At 44.9% G+C, this 22,861-nt stretch overlaps 1 protein-coding gene across 2 annotated transcripts in view; it reads right to left on the reverse strand.

Annotated features, from left to right (window-relative positions):
* cac (calcium voltage-gated channel subunit cacophony) overlaps positions 1-22,861 on the reverse strand; it is a 1,845,957-nt gene that overhangs the window by 1,630,640 nt on the left and 192,456 nt on the right. The window contains exon 1 of one of the 2 annotated variants that reach the window (XM_071696568.1): positions 13,716-14,699. The exons of the other annotated variant lie outside the window; for it this stretch is intronic. The gene's annotated coding sequence lies outside the window, so the exon portion shown is untranslated. Of the gene's footprint in view, positions 1-13,715; positions 14,700-22,861 lie in introns of those variants that run through there. 2 annotated transcript variants of the gene reach the window in all.

Consider the following 22,861-nt stretch of genomic DNA (forward strand, 5'->3'; position numbering starts at 1 on the left):
TGTGTTACACTTGTGTTTCCCCGTCTCATAATCTTGTATACATATATCTTATCTACTTGTGTGTACGTATATATACACATACACGCGTCCGCCAGGTATACATCCATCGACCAGCCTCGAGGGAAGGATGAACACCTGGGACTGCCTATGTGCCAAATGCCGAGCCCAGGATTCGAACCCACGAGGAATTGAGCCCGGGTGATGCCCATGGTGACCCACGACCAGCAACGCTGACCATCGCACCACGAAGCCCCCGTGTGGGTGTCATGACCTGACCCATACTGACAACACTTGACAACGTCTGACCCGATGTGTCTGACAACACCCCCCCCCCCCTTCATACAACTCAAGATAGGCTCCTGTGGAATCACAACCTGGTGTTACCGGACTCCGCTTGCTTTAGGGAACATTTCCAGTGAAAAGTTACTTTACGCGAGGCTGTATCAGTACAATCTCCTCAGCGAACTACACACTCCAAAGGAGTCCATGAGTTCCCTGCTACTGAAAGTAGCGCAAATTTTGAGATGATCCTAGGAACACTCAGTCGCCACTCCCTGCGTCATCGAGGTAGCGCCGGGAAGACAAACAACAAAGGCCACATTTGTTCACACTCAGTCTCTAGCTGTCATGTATAATGCACCGAAACCACAGCTCCCTTTCCACATCCAGGCCCCGCAAAACTTTCCATGGTTTACCCCAGACGCTTCACATGCCCTGGTTCAATCCATTGACAGCACGTTGACCCCGGTATACCACATCGATCCAATTCACTCTGTTCCTTGCACGCCTTTCACCCTCCTGCATGTTCAGGCCCCGATCACTCAAAATCTTTTTCACTCCATCTTTCCACCTCCAATTTGGTCTCCCACTTCTCCTCGTTCCCTCCACCTCCGACACATATATCCTCTTGGTCAATCTTTCCTCACTCATTCTCTCCATGTGCCCAAACCATTTCATTAAGAAGATATTCCATCTTAACGTAATTGCAGACATGTGACCTGGTGTTTCCACGACGCCCAAGTGTGGCTGGGACAGACGGCGGCCAGGTGGAGGTGAGGGTCGGCCAGGTGGAGGTGAGGGGCAGGCAGGTGGAGGTGAGGGGCAGGCAGGTGGAGGTGAGGGGCAGGCAGGTGGAGTTGAGGGGCAGGCAGGTGGAGTTGAGGGGCAGGCAGGTGGAGGTGAGGGGCAGCCAGGTGGAGGTGAGGGGCGGCGCCTGTAGTTACAGGTACAGGTAAGCCAAGTACGTCGTCTGACTCTGGTACCTTGCTGGCTCAGGATGTAGTGGGTGGGTTGGTGGGTGGGTGAGTGGGTGTTCTTATGGTGGGGTGGGTGGGAGAGCCTGGACCGGTGAGGGAGAGGGGTGGGTGGGAGTGACTGGGGTGGGGCGGGGGTAAGGTGGGCGGCTGTCTGATGAGAGGTCAGGTCAGGTCAAGTGGTCAAGTCGACCTTCTGCAATGTTAGGGAGTAAGCCAGGTCACATTAGGTTCAGGAAGGTCTGATTAAGCCAGGTCAGACCAGGTTAGGCTAGACCAAGATAGACCAGATTAGACCTGGCTAGACCAGGTAAGGTGGTTTAGCATAAATGATCCTTGGTAGTTAGGTCAGGCGAGGTGGCTGGCTTCACTGTTAAATATTAAGTTAGGTAGATACCTGGTTATCAAGTTAGGTGATTAGGTAATTAAGTTACGTCGAATTAGATTTGGAGAGATTAGGTACTTAGACAGATTAGGTACTTACGTTAGGTTAGGTTAGGTCAGATTACGTCACTTGGCTAAATTACGTTAATTAGTGTTAATCGTAACGATGTACAACTAACATTATAATGGTGTACAACTGGCATTATAATAATGTACAACTGGCATTATAAAAATGTACAAATAGCATTATAATGATGATGTACAACTAGCATCATAATGATGTACAACTAGCATTATAATGATGTACAACTAGCATTATAATGATGTACAACTAGCATCATAATGATGTACAACTAGCATTATAATGATGTACAACTAGCATTATAATGATGTACAACTATCATTATAATGAAGATGTACAACTAGCATTATAATGATGTACAACTAGCATTATAATGAAGATGTACAACTAGCATTATAATGATGTACAACTATCATTATAATGAAGATGTACAACTAGCATTATAATGATGTACAACTAGCATTATAATGAAGATGTACAACTAGCATTATAATGATGTACAACTATCATTATAATGAAGATGTACAACTAGCATTATAATGATGTACAACTATCATTATAATGAAGATGTACAACTAGCATTATAATGATGTACAACTAGCATTATAATGATGTACAACTAGCATTATAATGAAGATGTACAACTAGCATTATAATGATGTACAACTAGCATTATAATGAAGATGTACAACTAGCATTATAATGATGTACAACTATCATTATAATGAAGATGTACAACTAGCATTATAATGATGTACAACTATCATTATAATGAAGATGTACAACTAGCATTATAATGATGTACAACTATCATTATAATGAAGATGTACAACTAGCATTATAATGATGTACAACTATCATTATAATGAAGATGTACAACTAGCATTATAATGATGTACAACTAGCATTATAATGATGTACAACTAGCATTATAATGAGGTACAACTAGCATTATAATGATGTACAACTAGCATTATAATGATGTACAACTATCATTATAATGAAGATGTACAACTAGCATTATAATGATGTACAACTATCATTATAATGAAGATGTACAACTAGCATTATAATGATGTACAACTATCATTATAATGAAGATGTACAACTAGCATTATAATGATGTACAACTATCATTATAATGAAGATGTACAACTAGCATTATAATGATGTACAACTATCATTATAATGAAGATGTACAACTAGCATTATAATGATGTACAACTATCATTATAATGAAGATGTACAACTAGCATTATAATGATGTACAACTATCATTATAATGAAGATGTACAACTAGCATTATAATGATGTACAACTATCATTATAATGAAGATGTACAACTAGCATTATAATGATGTACAACTATCATTATAATGAAGATGTACAACTAGCATTATAATGATGTACAACTAGCATTATAATGATGTACAACTATCATTATAATTAAGATGTACAACTAGCATTATAATGATGTACAACTATCATTATAATGAAGATGTACAACTAGCATTATAATGATGTACAACCATCATTATAATGAAGATGTACAACTAGCATTATAATGATGTACAACTATCATTATAATGTAGATGTACAACTAGCATTATAATGATGTACAACTAGCATTATAATGATGATGTACAACTAGCATCATAATGATGTACAACTAGCATTATAATGATGTACAACTAGCATTATAATGATGTACAACTATCATTATAATGAAGATGTACAACTAGCATTATAATGATGTACAACTATCATTATAATGAAGATGTACAATTAGCATTATAATGATGTACAACTATCATTATAATGAAGATGTACAACTAGCATTATAATGATGTACAACTAGCATTATAATGATGTACAACTAGCATTATAATGATGATGTACAACTTCCATTATAATAATGATGTACAACTAGCATTATAATGATGTACAACTAGCATTATAATGATGTACAACTAGCATTATAATGATGTACAACTAGCATTATAATGATGTATAAGTAGCATTGTAAAGATGTACAATCAGCATTATAATGATAATGTACAATTAGCATTACAATGACGTACAACTAGCATTACAATGACGTACAACTAGCATTATAATGATGTACAATTCATGATGATCCTGGCACAACACCTCACCTCTCCTGCCAACACAAAGTACTGGACGTACAACACAAAGCGTTAGTAACACTGTAACACAAAGTACTGGACGTACAACACAGTGTTAGTAACACTGTAACACACACAGGTGAAGACGTATTACAACCCCAAGCAACACAACACATTCCTTCACAACTATAACCAAGGTAGTAGTTATTACTAACGTGGCTGATAACATCACAACCACTGGACACGCTGATAATAATAATAATAATAACAACAACAACAACAATAATAATAATAAGACGATGCCAAGTGAGGATTTTCCCTCTTAGGCTCAGTCTTTTGTTCTTAATGCTACCTCGCTAATGAGGGAAATGGCGAATATGTATGAAAATAATGATAATGCTATAATTAATAATAATAATAATAATAATAATAATAATAATAATAATAATAATAAAACATTCGCTGCAACAACAAAAAACATAAAAAGATCCGAAAACTCAGTAAATTCGGTCAACAACAACAACAATAACAACAATAACAACTTGCGGAGTAACAAAGACACAAAAACCACCAAACACACTAGTAAGAAATAACAGACGTGGATGTATAACACAGCGGCAACGGTAAAGGACGAAGCTATGTAACGGCAGCAACGGTAAAGAGCACGGATAACAGAGCAGCAACGGTAAAGAGTGCGGATGTATAACACGGTAACATCAGTAATGAGCGCGAATGTGCAACACAGCAGCAACGGTAAAGGACGCAGATGTATAACAGCAGCAACAGTAAAGAGCACGCATGAACAACAGAAAACCAACGGTGAACAGACATGGACGTATAACGGAGTAGCAACAGTACACACGAGCATCGGATATATGACGGAAAACAACAGTAAAGACACTGATGTATAACCAAGCAGCAACAGTGACGAATGCGGATACATAACAGAGCGGCAACAGTAACGGATGTATTACTGAGGAGCAACGGTAAGGAGACGTGAATGTATTAGAAGATGATCAATGATGAAGGCAAATGTACAACAGAGCAGCAACAGTAAACAGACGCGGGTGTATAACAGACGAGCAACAGTAAACCAGACTAACTATACATCCAACCATCACTGCACACAAAGATAATTATATGTATATTACAAACAACAGACACCCAAAATACAGAATAAACAAGTGAAATTAGACAAGTAAATCATAACGAAATAAACGAATATGCAAAACGAGGAAAAGAAAATAAACAAACTTGACATCAGATATTTATCATCTGGGAGATGTGTACCGTATATAAACGGTCAAGCCAAATACGAACAATTACGACCCTTACGTCAGGGGGTCATACAGTAAGTTGTCGGTTGCGTGACGACCCCCACCCACGCCATCACTTGTGAGGCGCGCGATTCTCGCTCTAATTCCCAGGTAGCAGAAGAGCGAACTGACCCGAGACATGCACTTCCGCAAGGCTGGTGTGGAGGCCCCGTCTGTTTTTGTCATGCCCCCACACCTGCCTGTCTACCCACCTCCTCCCCCACACCTGCCTGTCTACCCACCTCCTCCCCCACACCTGCCTGTCTACCCACCTCCTCCCCCCACACCTGCCTGTCTACCCACCTCCTCCCCCACACCTGCCTGTCTACCCACCTCCTCCCCCCACACCTGCCTGTCTACCCACCTCCTCCCCCCACACCTGCCTGTCTACCCACCTCCTCCCCCCACACCTGCCTGTCTACCCACCTCCTCCCCCACAATTGCCTGTCTACCCACCTCCTCCCCCACAATTGCCTGTCTACCCACCTCCTCCCCCCCACACCTGCCTGTCTACCCACCTCCTCCCCCCACACCTGCCTGTCTACCCACCTCCTCCCCCCACACCTGCCTGTCTACCCACCTCCTCCCCCCACACCTGCCTGTCTACCCACCTCCTCCCCCCCCACACCTGCCTGTCTACCCACCTCCTCCCCCACAATTGCCTGTCTACCCACCTCCTCCCCCCCACACCTGCCTGTCTACCCACCTCCTCCCCCCCACACCTGCCTGTCTACCCACCTCCTCCCCCCACACCTGCCTGTCTACCCACCTCCTCCCCCACACCTGCCTGTCTACCCACCTCCTCCCCCCCACACCTGCCTGTCTACCCACCTCCTCCCCCACACCTGCCTGTCTACCCACCTCCTCCCCCACACCTGCCTGTCTACCCACCTCCTCCCCCCCACACCTGCCTGTCTACCCACCTCCTCCCCCACAATTGCCTGTCTACCCACCTCCTCCCCCCCACACCTGCCTGTCTACCCACCTCCTCCCCCCCACACCTGCCTGTCTACCCACCTCCTCCCCCCACACCTGCCTGTCTACCCACCTCCTCCCCCACACCTGCCTGTCTACCCACCTCCTCCCCCCACACCTGCCTGTCTACCCACCTCCTCCCCCACACCTGCCTGTCTACCCACCTCCTCCCCCACACCTGCCTGTCTACCCACCTCCTCCCCCCACACCTGCCTGTCTACCCACCTCCTCCCCCCACACCTGCCTGTCTACCCACCTCCTCCCCCACAATTGCCTGTCTCCCTACCTCCTCCCCCCCACACCTGCCTGTCTACCCACCTCCTCCCCCACACCTGCCTGTCTACCCACCTCCTCCCCCACACCTGCCTGTCTACCCACCTCCTCCCCCCACACCTGCCTGTCTACCCACCTCCTCCCCCACACCTGCCTGTCTACCCACCTCCTCCCCCCACACCTGCCTGTCTACCCACCTCCTCCCCCACACCTGCCTGTCTACCCACCTCCTCCCCCCACACCTGCCTGTCTACCCACCTCCTCCCCCACACCTGCCTGTCTACCCACCTCCTCCCCCCACACCTGCCTGTCTACCCACCTCCTCCCCCACACCTGCCTGTCTACCCACCTCCTCCCCCCACACCTGCCTGTCTACCCACCTCCTCCCCCACACCTGCCTGTCTACCCACCTCCTCCCCCCACACCTGCCTGTCTACCCACCTCCTCCCCCACACCTGCCTGTCTACCCACCTCCTCCCCCACACCTGCCTGTCTACCCACCTCCTCCCGTCACTATCTAAGATACTTCATGTATAAAGATACTATATCTTGTGTTTCAGTATCTGCAACATTATGTTAACTAACGAATTTATCTCATTATAATCATTCATAACCACGATAACGAACATAAATATAATCACTCGATTGTGCATTATAATAATTTATTGTACTAAATTACAAGTATTATCATGTAATGTTTAATATCTATCTATCTATCTATCAAGACCTTGCTAGAAACATTTTGCCAATTCCTATAAATTAAACTATCAATAAAATAAAACTAATAATAATAATAATAGTAATAATTAATAATAATAATAATAATAATAATAATAATAATAATAATAATGCATTATACCATGCAGAGCGGCTCAGTACTACACCACACACTGGTACCATACCACAGTGTACCGTAACGTACCACAGCGCACTGCAACCACACCACAACGTACCGTACTGTACCACAGCGTACCGTACCGTACTGTACCACAGCGTACCGTACTGTACCACAGCGTACTGTGCCGTACTGTGCCACAGTGTACCGTAGTGTACCACAGCGTACTGTGCCGTACTGTACCACAGTGTACCGTACTGTACCACAGCGTACCGTACCGTACTGTACCACAGCGTACCGTACTGTACCACAGCGTACTGTGCCGTACTGTACCACAGTGTACCGTAGTGTACCACAGCGTACTGTGCCGTACTGTACCACAGTGTACCGTACTGTACCACAGCGTACCGTACCGTACTGTACCACAGCGTACCGTACTGTACCACAGCGTACTGTGCCGTACTGTACCACAGTGTACCGTAGTGTACCACACAGGGACAGATGAAGATGTTACCTTCATTATTATGGTGTGTGTGTGTGGTCATCATGTATGACCACATGAACACTTGACAACATTACCTGGATTATAATACACCATTTATCAGTTATCATTTATCACTACATCCATTCCCCTTCATAACTTTATTGGGGCGTGATTTATCCATCATAAATGACTAAATATTGGTTAAAATTAATGATCTTAATGAATGGCGTAAGTATATAGTTAAGGTCTTCCCTATGTGGCTAACAATCATTGCTCTGGTTAACCATCGTTAACGATCGTTATCACCAGCACGATGGTTAAGGGCTAACTGTGCCACCGCCCCCCCCCCCCCCCGCCTTAGCTAAGGGCTGGCAGTATGTCATCATGACCCCCCCCCCCCCCCCCCCCCCCCCCGGGGGGCCCACTCCGCGCCTGGATCGGTAAGGGATCGAACCCCCGCTCCCGCCTCCAGCCCGCGCAGGCGCGCCCGCCCTGCCAGCTGCCGGCCCCGCCACACACACACACACACACACACACAGCTCTGGACCAATTTGCTTTATGGTTTAATAATGACCAGTTAATTGGAAAACTGGGTTTTAAGTTTTAGTATTCGTCAAGGAGAAGCGAGGTATGTCCTTGTGTGTACTGCTCCGCCATCTTCCCTCATTAACATACCAACTACCCCTCCCTCCCCTCCCGTGTATCTCTAGAATATTCTCGACCATTCACAGCCACTCTTCCCCTCATGTTCTAACAGCCTAGTTAGCCCTGGGGGTTGACTCAATCATCCCAGGTCCGCAAAAACGGCTGTCAATTTGAACAATTTTGAGGTTATGTGTTGAGAAGGCGATGGTTAACTTACCATAATTAACCGAAGCATCACTAGGCAATCCAGTATTATCGGTGGATAAACTGTCCCATCACAGGACTCATACACCCACTCTCTCTCTTCCTTCAACAGTCGTACGTCACTAAAAACAACAATTTCGAAGTGTGTGTGTGTGTGTGTGTGTGTGTCGGCCATGATGGCGTCTACCCACAATGCCCAGCATCCGGGTCCTGCTGACGTCACGGCACCCAGCCATGGCCGACCACTTCCTTCATCAACCACTAACTTAACCTAAATGTAAATTATCCACGACAATAGAAGAGTAAGTAAATTTCCTGTACATTTTCTATACTTTATATACGTAACCTAAAAGATAAAGTCGATAAATGATAATGATAAATGACATTCAATGGTCAAACATGAATGCCAAAATGTTGTCATTTTCCTACAGTTAACTAATGTAAAATATTGTTAACAAAATCACAGCAAAGAGAAAGATCATTATGGAAAATAAGTGCTTCTTTATCACATCTACAGCGTGATATCCATACAAGGCAATTATAAAATAAAATTGGATCCCTTTGTACTTTTAAATTCATGAACTTTTATATATATTTAGAACGTTCGATAACTTCTATGCTTGTTGTGTGTTAATATTCTACAATTAGTGCATGTATAAAAAAAAATAATTCTTTTGAAAATTAACTTCTGGGAATATATTTTGTGCACATACGAATGCATGAAGACTAAACCAGACTGTGGAACACCATCGCTGGCCACCAATATGGCTGGCGAACACTCACATGAACACCTCTGTCTCCCACACTTGCTCACTATATACTTACTTGTTGTGTGGTGAGTTATCATTAATGTTGGATGGAGAATATATATATATATATATATATATATATATATATATATATATATATATATATATATATATATATATATATATATATTCCTATGAGTCTACGGGGAAAATGAAACACGAAAAGTTCACAAGTGCACTTTCGTGTAATAATCAGCGGAAGAAAACGAGTACAAACATTTCCTCCAAACGCATCTTACCCTCAGTGAGTCCATCATGTCCCTGCTACTGATCGTTGCGCACGCTGAACTGCAGAAACCCCATAACAAGGAGTCTAGGAGAAATTAGGCTAACGCAGGAAATGGCAAACATATATATATATATATATATATATATATATATATATATATATATATATATATATATATATATATATATATATATATATATATATATATGGATAAACAGATAAAGTAGGACAAAGAGGTTGGCTACATACATATAAGAAAAACAGGGAAAATCAAAATACACAAACACACAAACACATATATACACACACACGAGTTAAGTAGGTAAATACAGAAAGATTAATGTCAATACACCAAAACAGGAGTATATAAATATAGAGAGACACAGATATGTAAATATTACTGAAATGTAAATATTGAAGATATAGAAGATAAGAAATTATCTTATATAATGATAGAGGAATGTACGGGTGTCTACTGGTCAGGTTCCAAGATGGCGGCATCATATTAAGCTCTTATGTCGCCGGTTAACCAATTACATTAACTCGTGCACGGTTGTGACCCAGGGCCGGGGCCGCCATCACGAGCCACCCACGTCCCCTCACCATCTCCATCCTCACTCCCCGCCATTTTTCATTCAAATCGTTTCATTTTCGATCGTGTCTCCTTCATGCAGGCGAGGTAGGCGTGGCCAAGCGCTTCCTCATGTTCTCCTCGTACATCATCATCATCATCTTCACACGTCTCCCTATCATGTTCATTTATTAACCCTTCCCTTCCACACGTCCCCTCTCCCCCCCACCACCCCCCCTCACGTTCAAAACCTGGACCCCCCCTCCCCCGAGGAAGGGGGGGGAGGGGGAGGGGTTCTAACGGCCAGCCAGCCCCCCCCCCCCCCCCGAGCCTGGTCAGGAAGGGAGGAAGAAAACTAATCCTTATGTCGGGTGGGAGTTAGGCCGGGGGGGGGGGCCCACCCGGGGGGGGCGACGTGCGACGTTCCCAGAAAAATGTGGATTTCTGCTGATCCTGGGGGGGCTGGGGGGGCCTCCTCCCCCCACATTATAAAGAATCACAATTTCATTTTTTTTTTGCTTTTGACGACTGACGTCACGCCCGCCGGTACACGACTGAAATCCTGACCCCAGACCCGCATCCAGTTTTCTATTCTTTCTCGAGGTTTTCCAAGGCTGTCGGTCCAGGTCAGGAGGAAGACAATGTTACAAATGTCTGATGGTCCAGTGTATGGCCAGTCTGATGGTCCAGTGTAGGGCCAGTCTGATGGTCCAGTGTAGGGCCAGTCTGATGGTCCAGTGTAGGGCCAGTCTGATGGTCCAGTGTAGGGCCAGTCTGATGGTCCAGTGTAGGGCCAGTCTGCTGGTCCAGTGGAGGGCCAGTCTGATGGTCCAGTGTATGGCCAGTCTGATGGTCCAGTGTAGGGCCAGTCTGATGGTCCAGTGTAGGGCCAGTCTGATGGTCCAGTGTATGGCCAGTCTCATGGTCCAGTGTATGGCCAGTCTGATGGTCCAGTGTAGGGCCAGTCTGATGGTCCAGTGTAGGGCCAGTCTGATGGTCCAGTGTAGGGCCAGTCTGATGGTCCAGTGTAGGGCCAGTCTGATGGTCCAGTGTATGGCCAGTCTGATGGTCCAGTGTATGGCCAGTCTGATGGTCCAGTGTAGGGCCAGTCTGATGGTCCAGTGTATGGCCAGTCTGATGGTCCAGTGTATGGCCAGTCTGATGGTCCAGTGTAGGGCCAGTCCTAACTAACATTAGATCATTTAAGCAAGTTATAAGGTGATAATTATGATTATAATACAGATGCCTGGTAAGGTTTTCATACCATTGTGGTCTGCTGGCTACATCTTCATCTATCTAACTCTCTCACAACCCCTCTCACAACCTATTCATCATACTCTCCCATAACCGCTCTCACAACCTATTCATCATACTCTCCAATAACCGCTCTCAACCTATTCATCATACTCTCCCATAACCCCTCTCACAACCTATTCATCATACTCTCCCATAACCCCTCTCACAACCTATTCATCATACTCTCCCACAACCCCTCTCACAACCTATTCATCATACTCTCTCACAACCGCTCTCACAACCTATTCATCATACTCTCCCATAACCTTTCTCACAACCTATTCATCATACTCTCCCATAACCTTTCTCACAACCTATTCATCATACTCTCCCATAACCTCTCTCACAACCTATACATCATACTCTCCCATAACCGCTCTCAACCTATTCATCATACTCTCCCATAACCTCTCTCACAACCTATTCATCATACTCTCCCAAAACCTCCCTCACAACCTATTCATCATACTCTCCCATAACCTCTCTCACAACCTATACATCATACTCTCCCATAACCGCTCTCAACCTATTCATCATACTCTCCCATAACCTCTCTCACAACCTATACATCATACTCTCCCATAACCGCTCTCAACCTATTCATCATACTCTCCCATAACCTCCCTCACAACCTATTCATCATACTCTCCCATAACCGCTCTCACAACCTATTCATCATACTCTCCCATAACCTTTCTCACAACCTATTCATCATACTCTCCCATAACCGCTCTCACAACCTATTCATCATACTCTCCCATAACCCCTCTCACAACCTATTCATCATACTCTCCCATAACCCCTCTCACAACCTATTCATCATACTCTCCCATAACCGCTCTCACAACCTATTCATCATACTCTCCCATAACCTCTCTCACAACCTATTCATCATACTCTCCCATAACCGCTCTCACAACCTATTCATCATACTCTCCCATAACCGCTCTCACAACCTATTCATCATACTCTCCCATAACCCCTCTCACAACCTATTCATCATACTCTCCCATAACCTCCCTCACAACCTATTCATCATGGTACAAGATGATTATATAGGTTGTGGTTTCTGGTGAACTATGTATGGCTGGATGGGGTCGTTCCGGTAACACAGGCAGAGTGTCTTGCCCGGGCAGGAGTTGCGGGAACCGCCCAAGTATCGTCAATAAAACACGAGGGTTGTGACGTCACGCCGACATGTCAGGCCTCCTGTTATTGTGTTTAATGGGAATTATACACACTTTTCTACATGGCTTCACATGGGCGCCTCTCTGGTGGCTAATGAAAACCTGCCGAATATTGATCTGACGCAGGGGACGCCCGGGGCCAACCTACACAAAAGCCTATGGGATTTTCCCGCAATATTTACTTAACCAACCGTCTACATCATGCAAGCGGCGACACACATGCCTTACATACCGTCAGTCAACCTCTTCATATACATTGTATGTCAACCTCTTCATATACATTGTACGTCAACCTCTTCATATACACTGCACGTTAACCTCTTATATACATTGTACGTCAACCTCTTCATATACACTGCACGTTAACCTCTTATATACATTGTACGTCAACCTATTGATATAGTGTACGTCAACCTCTTCATATACATTGTACGTCAACCTATTCATATACATTGTACATGAACCTCTTCATATACATTGTGCGTCAACCTCTTCATATACACTGCACGTTAACCTCTTCATATACATTCTACGTAAACCTCTTCATATACATTGTACGTCAACCTATTGATATACATTGTACGTCAACCTATTGATATACATTGTACGTCAACCTATTCATATACATTGTACATCAATCTCTTCATATACATTGTACGTCAACCTATTGATATACATTGTACGTCAACCTCTTCATATACATTGTACATCAATCTCTTCATATACATTGTACGTCACTTTGTTTCGTAGTTGCGACTATTTGTTGAGGTGTTGGTAGAGACATATACACCGGCCTGGCAGCCATCTTGCTGCACATATGATGATGAAGCCATGCAATGATCATCATGCATACATTACTGACTCATTATCATACCATGATGAGCATCACACATGCACTGGGTCATCATACTGCCTCTGCCAACCTGGGGGCCACAACCATGGCTGGAGGAAGGGAAGGACACATAATGCGGAGGGGGACTCGACCATATTGGAGGAGACACATACAAGAATAATGATACATACACATCACAACACAAACAACTTACCTTTGCGGCTTCTTTTAGCGTCATAGTTTAGCCATGACTGAGGAGAAGGTGTAGCGGTGTGGTAGAGTAGGTGGTAGAGTGGTGGTGGTAGCTACCAGGCGCGGGTGGTAGTGACGTGTGAGGTTATAACTCAACAATTACCTTCACTTCACTCTGACCTGGGTCAAGCCTCGTTACCCTCACCACCAGGAGGGGCGCCCCACAGTGTGTGAGTAGGTCGCGTGGTTGGGCTTTATATTATATACAGCTAGGCTACGCGGCGACAGCGAACAACAACGTCTCGAAAACGGAACTCCTGATATAAATATATATATACATATAAACTATATATATATATACATTTACAGAGGTCTTCTTAAGAGGAGGAGTGGCTGGCGTTGGCTGTGTGTGACGTGGTGTGGCCTGGGTTGGCCAAGGGGCAGTGCAGCAGCGTTAACCACGTACGCACACCGGAGTGCACGACACCAATGTTCTACTGACGCAGGCGGCGCCGGCCCAGTACGCCACCTACAGGAGCAAGAAGCGAGCCAGGTGGCACATCGTCTTGTTCTGGGGGAGGAGGGTCGTCAAGCCAGAGTGTGAGGCCTCTGGTGTGGGGGAAGGAGGAGGTGGATGATGGGGGGTTAGAAGAGGAGGAAGGGGGAAGGAGTGTGGGCTGGCGGCCACTCTACCGCCGAAGGTAATCGAGAGAGACCATTCACTTGACGGGCAGCACGAACAGCCGAGAATAGGTCAGGCCTGTTAGCTGGAGTACTTTGTACATCTTTCCTTCAACTATGTGGGGGTGTGTGTGTGTGTGTGTGTAGGTTCACGAGATCACTCTTTCTCTCCACCTTTGGCGTCTATTCGTAGTACACTAGAGACGAGAGGCACCGAGGGAGGTGTCCATATCCCGTGCACAGACCCCTGGTCAAGCGGCGCGAGATAGGCCCCACAGAGAGAGGTTGGACTGACTCTGGACAGCAGCAGTCCGCGCCACCCTAACCTAACTGTCATGGCCGGCGCCCTCACCCGCTCACACACCCCGCCAACCTTACCACCCCACACCACCTCTCTAACTCCCCTCCACCCCTCCTACACACAACCTCATGCCTATAACAATGTTATACGACCCGGTATGAGGCTATAGGCAAGATATAAACGTCAGATATATGCAGGGAAGCCAGGACAAATAGAGGGAAGATAGAGATCTGGCAGTACCTGCTACCTTTCATAAGGCCACATCGCCTGCGCGCTGGGAAGCAAAGAGCTTCGCTCTCACTCCTCTCCCCTGCTCTCACTCTCTCTCCTCTCCCCTGCACTCACTCTCACTCCTCTCCCCTGCTCTCATTCTCACTCTCTTTTCTCTCTTCCCCTTAGATAATGCCTACACAGTACAATATTCCTATTCAATTATCTTTTAATATATATATATATATATATATATATATATATATATATATATATATATATATATATATATATATATATATACTTTATGACTGGAGGTCCCGGCCGGTGGCCACGACCGGTCTCCTGAGCGCTGCACAGGACTAAGTGACCTGGAATAATGTGACATACCGGGGTCGACGTGCTGTCAACGGACTGAACCAGGTCATGTGAAGCGTCTGGGGTAAACCATGGGAAGGTGTGTGGGGCCTGGATGTGGAAAGGGAGCTGTGGTTTCGATGCATTACACATGACAGCTGGTGTATGGATGTGGCCTTTCTTTGTCTGTTACTGGCGCTACCTCGCTAACGCGGGAAACGGCGGACATATCTATACATACACGAGAGCTCCATGCTACCACCCACCAACAAACAAACAAGCAACAGTACACACCAGCAGAACACTGGCTTGCTGTGTCATCATAATGTTTACATCAACAGAGAAATCCACAGGCAAGAACAGTCAATAATAAACTGTCAACAACAATGATATACTGTCAAGAACAGTCAATTATAACATAACAACAACACCAACTACAAACTGTCATGAAGAGATCAATTATAACCCATCAACAAATATTACAAACTGCTAAAAAAGACAGAGACACAAAATCAACAACAGATAATGATACAATGTTGTAAACTGTCAACAACCGTCACTGATGATAAACAATGATACAATGTTAACCAGTCAACATTAAACTGACAAGTGCAGTTAATGATGAACTACTACATGACACCAAGAGAAATGTCACGTCTGGACATACACAAATCTGACTACATAATATAAACAGAAATGACACAAAGCAGAACATCAACACAACTATCAAGGCTGAACATCAACACAACTATCAAGGCAGAACATCAACACAACTATCAAGGCAGAACATCAACACAACTATCAAGGCAGAACATCAACACAACTATCAAGGCAGAACATCAACACAACTATCAAGGCAGAACATCAACACAACTATCAAAGCAGAACATCAACACAACTATCAAAGCAGAACATCAACACAACTATCAAGGCAGAACATCAACACAACTATCAAGGCTGAACATCAACAGAACCATCAAGGCAAAACATCAGAACTAACAAGGCAGAACATCAATAGAACTAACAAGGCCGAACATCAACAGAACTATCAAGGCAGAACATCAATAGAACTATCAAGGCTGAACATCAATAGAACCATCAAGGCTGAACATCAACAGAACCATCAAGGCAAAACATCAGAACTAACAAGGCAGAACATCAATAGAACTAACAAGGCCGAACATCAACAGAACTATCAAGGCAGAACATCAATAGAACCATCAAGGCAGAACATCAATAGAACAATCAAGGCAGAACATCAATAGAACCATCAGGGCAGAACATCAATAGAAGTCTCAAGGCAAAACACCAATAAAACAATCAAGGCAGAACATCAATAGAACCATCAGGGCAGAACATCAATAGAACCATCAAGGCAGAACATCAATAGAACCATCAAGGTAGAACATCAATAGAACTATCAAGGCAGAACATCAACAGAACCATCAAGGTAGAATCAATAGAACCATCAAGGCAGAACATCAATAGAACCATCAAGGTAGAACATCAATAGAACCATCAAGGTAGAACATCAACAGAACTATCAAGGCAGAACAACAGAATTATCAAGGCAGAACATCAATAGAATTATCAAGGCAGAATATCAATAGAACCATCAAGGTAGAACATCAATAGAACCATCAAGGTAGAACATCAATAGAACTATCAAGGTAGAACATCAACAGAACCATCAAGGCAGAATATCAATAGAACCATCAAAGCAGAACATCAATAGAACTATCAAGGCAGAACATCAATAGAACTATCAAGGCAGAACATCTATAGAACCATCAAGGCAGAACATCAACTGAACCATCAAGGCAGAACATCAATAGAACTATCAAGGCAGAACATCAATAGAAGTATCAAGGCAGAACATCAATAGAACTATCAAGGCAGACATCAATCAACAGAACTATCAAGGCAGAACATCAATAGAACCATCAAGGCAGAACATAAATAGAAGTATCAAGGCAGAACATCAATAGAACTATCAAGGCAGACATCAATCAATAGAACTATCAAGGCAGAACATCAATAGAACCATCAAGGCAGAACATAAATAGAAGTATCAAGGCCGAACATCAATAGAACCATCAAGGCAGAACATCAATAGAATCATCAAGGCAGGAAGTCAGAGTACGTCACGACCGTTATCATCTACCCAGAACTACCCGTTGATTACGTCATCAACAGTAAGGACCAGTTCACAACTTTCTTCCAGTAAACAGAAATGTTTATATACACAAGATCTAATTATGTTGTGCACTACGGTACCATCTGTCAGCACGACGGTACGACCCGTCAGCACGACGGTACGACCCGTCAGCACCAGAGTACGACCCGTCAGCACCAGAGTACGACCCGTCAGCACGACGGTACGACCCGTGAGCGAGGGTACGACTGCAGTAAGCAACCACATCATTAATCATTATTCACCCATTGGTCACAGCTGCCGCTTGTTATCCCATCAGAGTTGTGGGATCTCGTTGTACAGTTGTATGTTGGGATATGTCCCACCTGTGTACCATCGTCCCAAGGTTCCACACCACACGAACTGTACATCTGTGGCCCTGGGATGTTTCTGACCACCAGCTGTTCTCAGGGGGGGGGGGTTAAGTTTTGTAGTTTGTCGTGTTGGTTTATATATATATATATATATATATATATATATATATATATATATATATATTTTTTTTTTTTTTTTTTTTTTTTTTTTTTTTTTTTTATACTTTGTCGCTGTCTCCCGCGTTTGCGAGGTAGCGCAAGGAAACAGACGAAAGAAATGGCCCAACCCCCCCCCCATACACATGTATATACACACGTCCACACACGCAAATATACATACCTACACAGCTTTCCATGGTTTACCCCAGACGCTTCACATGCCTTGCTTCAATCCACTGACAGCACGTCAACCCCTGTATACCACATGACTCCAATTCACTCTATTTCTTGCCCTCCTTTCACCCTCCTGCATGTTCAGGCCCCGATCACACAAAATCTTTTTCACTCCATCTTTCCACCTCCAATTTGGTCTCCCTCTTCTCCTCGTTCCCTCCACCTCCGACACATATATCCTCTTGGTCAATCTCTCCTCACTCATTCTCTCCATGTGCCCAAACCATTTCAAAACACCCTCTTCTGCTCTCTCAACCACGCTCTTTTTATTTCCACACATCTCTCTCACCCTTACGTTACTTACTCGATCAAACCACCTCACACCACACATTGTCCTCAAACATCTCATTTCCAGCACATCCATCCTCCTGCGCACATCTCTATCCATAGCCCACGCCTCGCAGCCATACAACATTGTTGGAACCACTATTCCCTCAAACATACCCATTTTTGCTTTCCGAGATAATGTTCTCGACTTCCACACATTTTTCAAGGCTCCCAAAATTTTCGCCCCCTCCCCCACCCTATGATCCACTTCCGCTTCCATGGTTCCATCCGCTGACAGATCCACTCCCAGATATCTAAAACACTTCACTTCCTCCAGTTTTTCTCCATTCAAACTCACCTCCCAATTGACTTGACCCTCACCCCTACTGTACCTAATAACCTTGCTCTTATTCACATTTACTCTCAACTTTCTTCTTCCACACACTTTACCAAACTCAGTCACCAGCTTCTGCAGTTTCTCACATGAATCAGCCACCAGCGCTGTATCATCAGCGAACAACAACTGACTCACTTCCCAAGCTCTCTCATCCCCAACAGACTTCATACTTGCCCCTCTTTCCAGGACTCTTGCATTTACCTCCCTTACAACCCCATCCATAAACAAATTAAACATATATATATATATATATCTTATGAATGGTTCCAGTTTATATTAATGGGTCCACAACTATTCTGTCCCAGAGTCCAGGTTTTCTAAGTTCATGTATTACTAACAACATCAGTCATGTGTGTACCATGTATAACAACATCAGTCATGTGTGTACCATGTATAACATCAGTCATGTGTGTACCATGTATAACAACATCAGTCATGTGTGTACCATGTATAACATCAGTCATGTGTGTACCATGTATAACATCAGTCATGTGTGTCCCATGTATAACATCAGTCATGTGTGTCCCATGTATAACAACATCAGTCATGTGTGTCCCATGTATAACAACATCAGTCATGTGTGTACCATGTATAACAACATCAGTCATGTGTGTACCATGTATAACAACATCAGTCATGTGTGTACCATGTATAACAACATCAGTCATGTGTGTCCCATGTATAACAACATCAGTCATGTGTGTACCATGTATAACATCAGTCATGTGTGTCCCATGTATAACAACATCAGTCATGTGTGTCCCATGTATAACAACATCAGTCATGTGTGTACATGTATAACATCAGTCATGTGTGTACCATGTATAACAACATCAGTCATGTGTGTACCATGTATAACAACATCAGTCATGTGTGTACCATGTATAACAACATCAGTCATGTGTGTACCATGTATAACAACATCAGTCATGTGTGTCCCATGTATAACAACATGTCATGTGTGTACCATGTATAACAACATCAGTCATGTGTGTCCCATGTATAACAATATGTCGATCATTCTTTCTCATACTTGTTCGCCGTTTCCTACGCAGCAAGGTAGCGTCACGGAAAACACGAGGAGAGCGAGTCTGGTGTATTACAGGTTGTTAACTGTTCAGTAAGGAGAGAGAGAGAGAGAGAGAGAGAGAGAGAGAGAGAGAGAGAGAGAGAGAGAGAGAGAGAGAGAGAGAGAGAGAGACCTGGGATAAGGGAGTGATATTTGACAGCCACTGAAGTAGTGGCTCACCCTGCCAATATCTTCAGATAACATACGACCCTGGCACATGTCTATCGTGTTATCTTCTGTTATCTACTCCCGGCACTGTCTTACCCCCGTCACTACCCACAGAGGTCACTAACGCCTCCTCTGCCACAGATATACACCCTCTGCTCCACCATACAACCTCTCTACTCATAACACTATCTTGCCCTCACATACCGCACTATCTTATCTATCCTTGGCCACCTCCTATCCACCATCTGTCCTCTGTATTCTCCGCACCAGCTGTGCCACAGATAACAGAAGCTATGCCACATACGCCCCTCCCTTATCATCATTTAGCTTCAGTATGGCCCCAGCTTGGCCACATCGTATGGCCCCAGCTTGGCCACATCAAGCACTGCCTTACATACATCTGGCCACGCTTTGGCCACACCTTACCCACACCCTGGCCACGTCAGTGGACCCACAACAAACACACCTTTGGCCACAACTTGGCCACAGCCAACACAACACTGGCCATAATTCCAACGACCATGAATGCCTCCATCCACCTACAACCCTTAACTAGCACTAGCCATGATTAACAACCCTACGAACCACTAGTTAAACCCTAACTACCAACACCAGCTGGGCCACCTCCAGCCCTGGCCCTACACTAGTGGGGGAGGGAGGTCTGACCCCCCCACACACAAGGACGACTCAGAACGGGTCGTCCACCACGACCGACCGAAACACGACCTCCATGTACGACCCGGTCGGCCACATTCAGTCAGTGAGGTGATCCACCTGTATGTAAGAGACCCTCATCTACCACCTCAGATGGAGTCGCTACGTTCAGGTGGTCGTATGTCCAGCTGCCAGTCCTCACAGGTGGCGGCTGGGGAGGATGCAGGAGGGGAGAGGGGAGCTTAATTCAATAGAACTGTCTCCCATCTTGGATTTGTGAGGGTTGGCCAGGAGGAAGAGGGGGTGCCTACCACACACCACCACCACCACACACCTCCCCCAGACCCTCTACCACACACCACCACCACAACACACACCTCCCCCAGACCCTCTACCACACACCACCACCACACACCTCCCCCAGACCCTCTACCACACACCACCACCACAACACACACCTCCCCCAGACCCTCTACCACACACCACCACCACACACCTCCCCCAGACCCTCTACCACACACCACCACCACAACACACACCTCCCCCAGACCCTCTACCACACACCACCACCACACACCTCCCCCAGACCCTCTACCACACACCACCACCACACACCTCCCCCAGACCCTCTACCACACACCACCACCACAACACACACCTCCCCCAGACCCTCTACCACACACCACCACCACAACACACACCTCCCCCAGACCCTCTACCACACACCACCACCACACACCTCCCCCAGGTTCCGCTGTGCCACACTCTAGTCCCACGTACTACCTTCGTCTGTGTCAGCTTACCAGACATGTCCTGTGGTACAGACAGACATACGTCTGTTCCGCTCACCTCACTACATCATCTGGACTACATGCTACATCAACACATCCTAACATCACACACACACACACACACACACACACACACACACACACACATATACATACATATATATATATATATATATATATATATATATATATATATATATATATATATATATATATATATATATATATATGAGACTTAGAAGGTAGGGAGGGGAGGAGAAAAGAAGGAAGAGTCAGGACAGAGAAAGGTGACGACATAGATAGCACAGAAAAGGGCAGCAGAAGAAACACTGAGGAAAAGAGAGACATGGAAGCAGAATGAGGAACAGAAGTGGTAGGAGGAACAGATGACCCGAGCTATCCTAATCAACTTAAGACATAAACCCACAAATCTGGTCACTCTGACCCCACCACAAATTAACCACACAAACCCCACCACACCAATTAACCACACAAACCCCACCACACCAATTAACCACACAAACCCCACCACACCAATTAACCACACAAACCCCACCACACCAATTAGCCACACAAACCCCACCACACCAATTAGCCACACAAACCCTACCACACTAACTTACCACACAAACCCCACCACACCAATTAACCACACAAACCCCACCACACCAATTTACCACAGTCCCAACACGGCAAGACACAGATAAATCCCGGCCATGAATGTCTGTGTCACGTAGACCGGGACATAGACACAGGTCTGGAGACAACACCTCTCTCTCTCTCTCTCTCTCTCTCTCTCTCTCTCTCTCTCTCTCTCTCTCTCTCTCTCTCTCTCTCTCGCAGGGTCGTACATACACACACATCTCAGATGGTCATGCCAGACCACCAGCCTCGACAACACGACAACTGATGAATACTTTACAACTTGACGTGGACCGGTACTTTACAACTTGACGTGGACCGGTACTTTACAACTTGACGTGGACCGGTACTTTACAACTTGACGTGGACCGGTACTTTACAACTTGACGTGGACCGGTACTTTACAACTTGACGTGGACCGGTACTTTACAACTTGACGTGGACCGGTACTTTACAACTTGACGTGGACCGGTACTTTACAACTTGACGTGGACCGGTACATCGACGCCTGGGGAATACTTCTGGACATCTAACAAGGTTCAAATACTTTCGTTTTTAGATCAAACCTGTATTTTGTGAACTTAAAAGATATAAAATATTTTCTACATCTACATAAACTTTGTTATGGATCCATACTTTGCACTTCATACTTTATAAGAGTAGAATACTTTGCCTTCATGATAATACTTTCGTTCTACTTTGACAAAATGTCAAGATTTTCATCTTTTTT

This window comes from Panulirus ornatus, chromosome 59 (assembly GCF_036320965.1).
Source record: "Panulirus ornatus isolate Po-2019 chromosome 59, ASM3632096v1, whole genome shotgun sequence".
Lineage (NCBI taxonomy): Eukaryota > Metazoa > Arthropoda > Malacostraca > Decapoda > Palinuridae > Panulirus > Panulirus ornatus.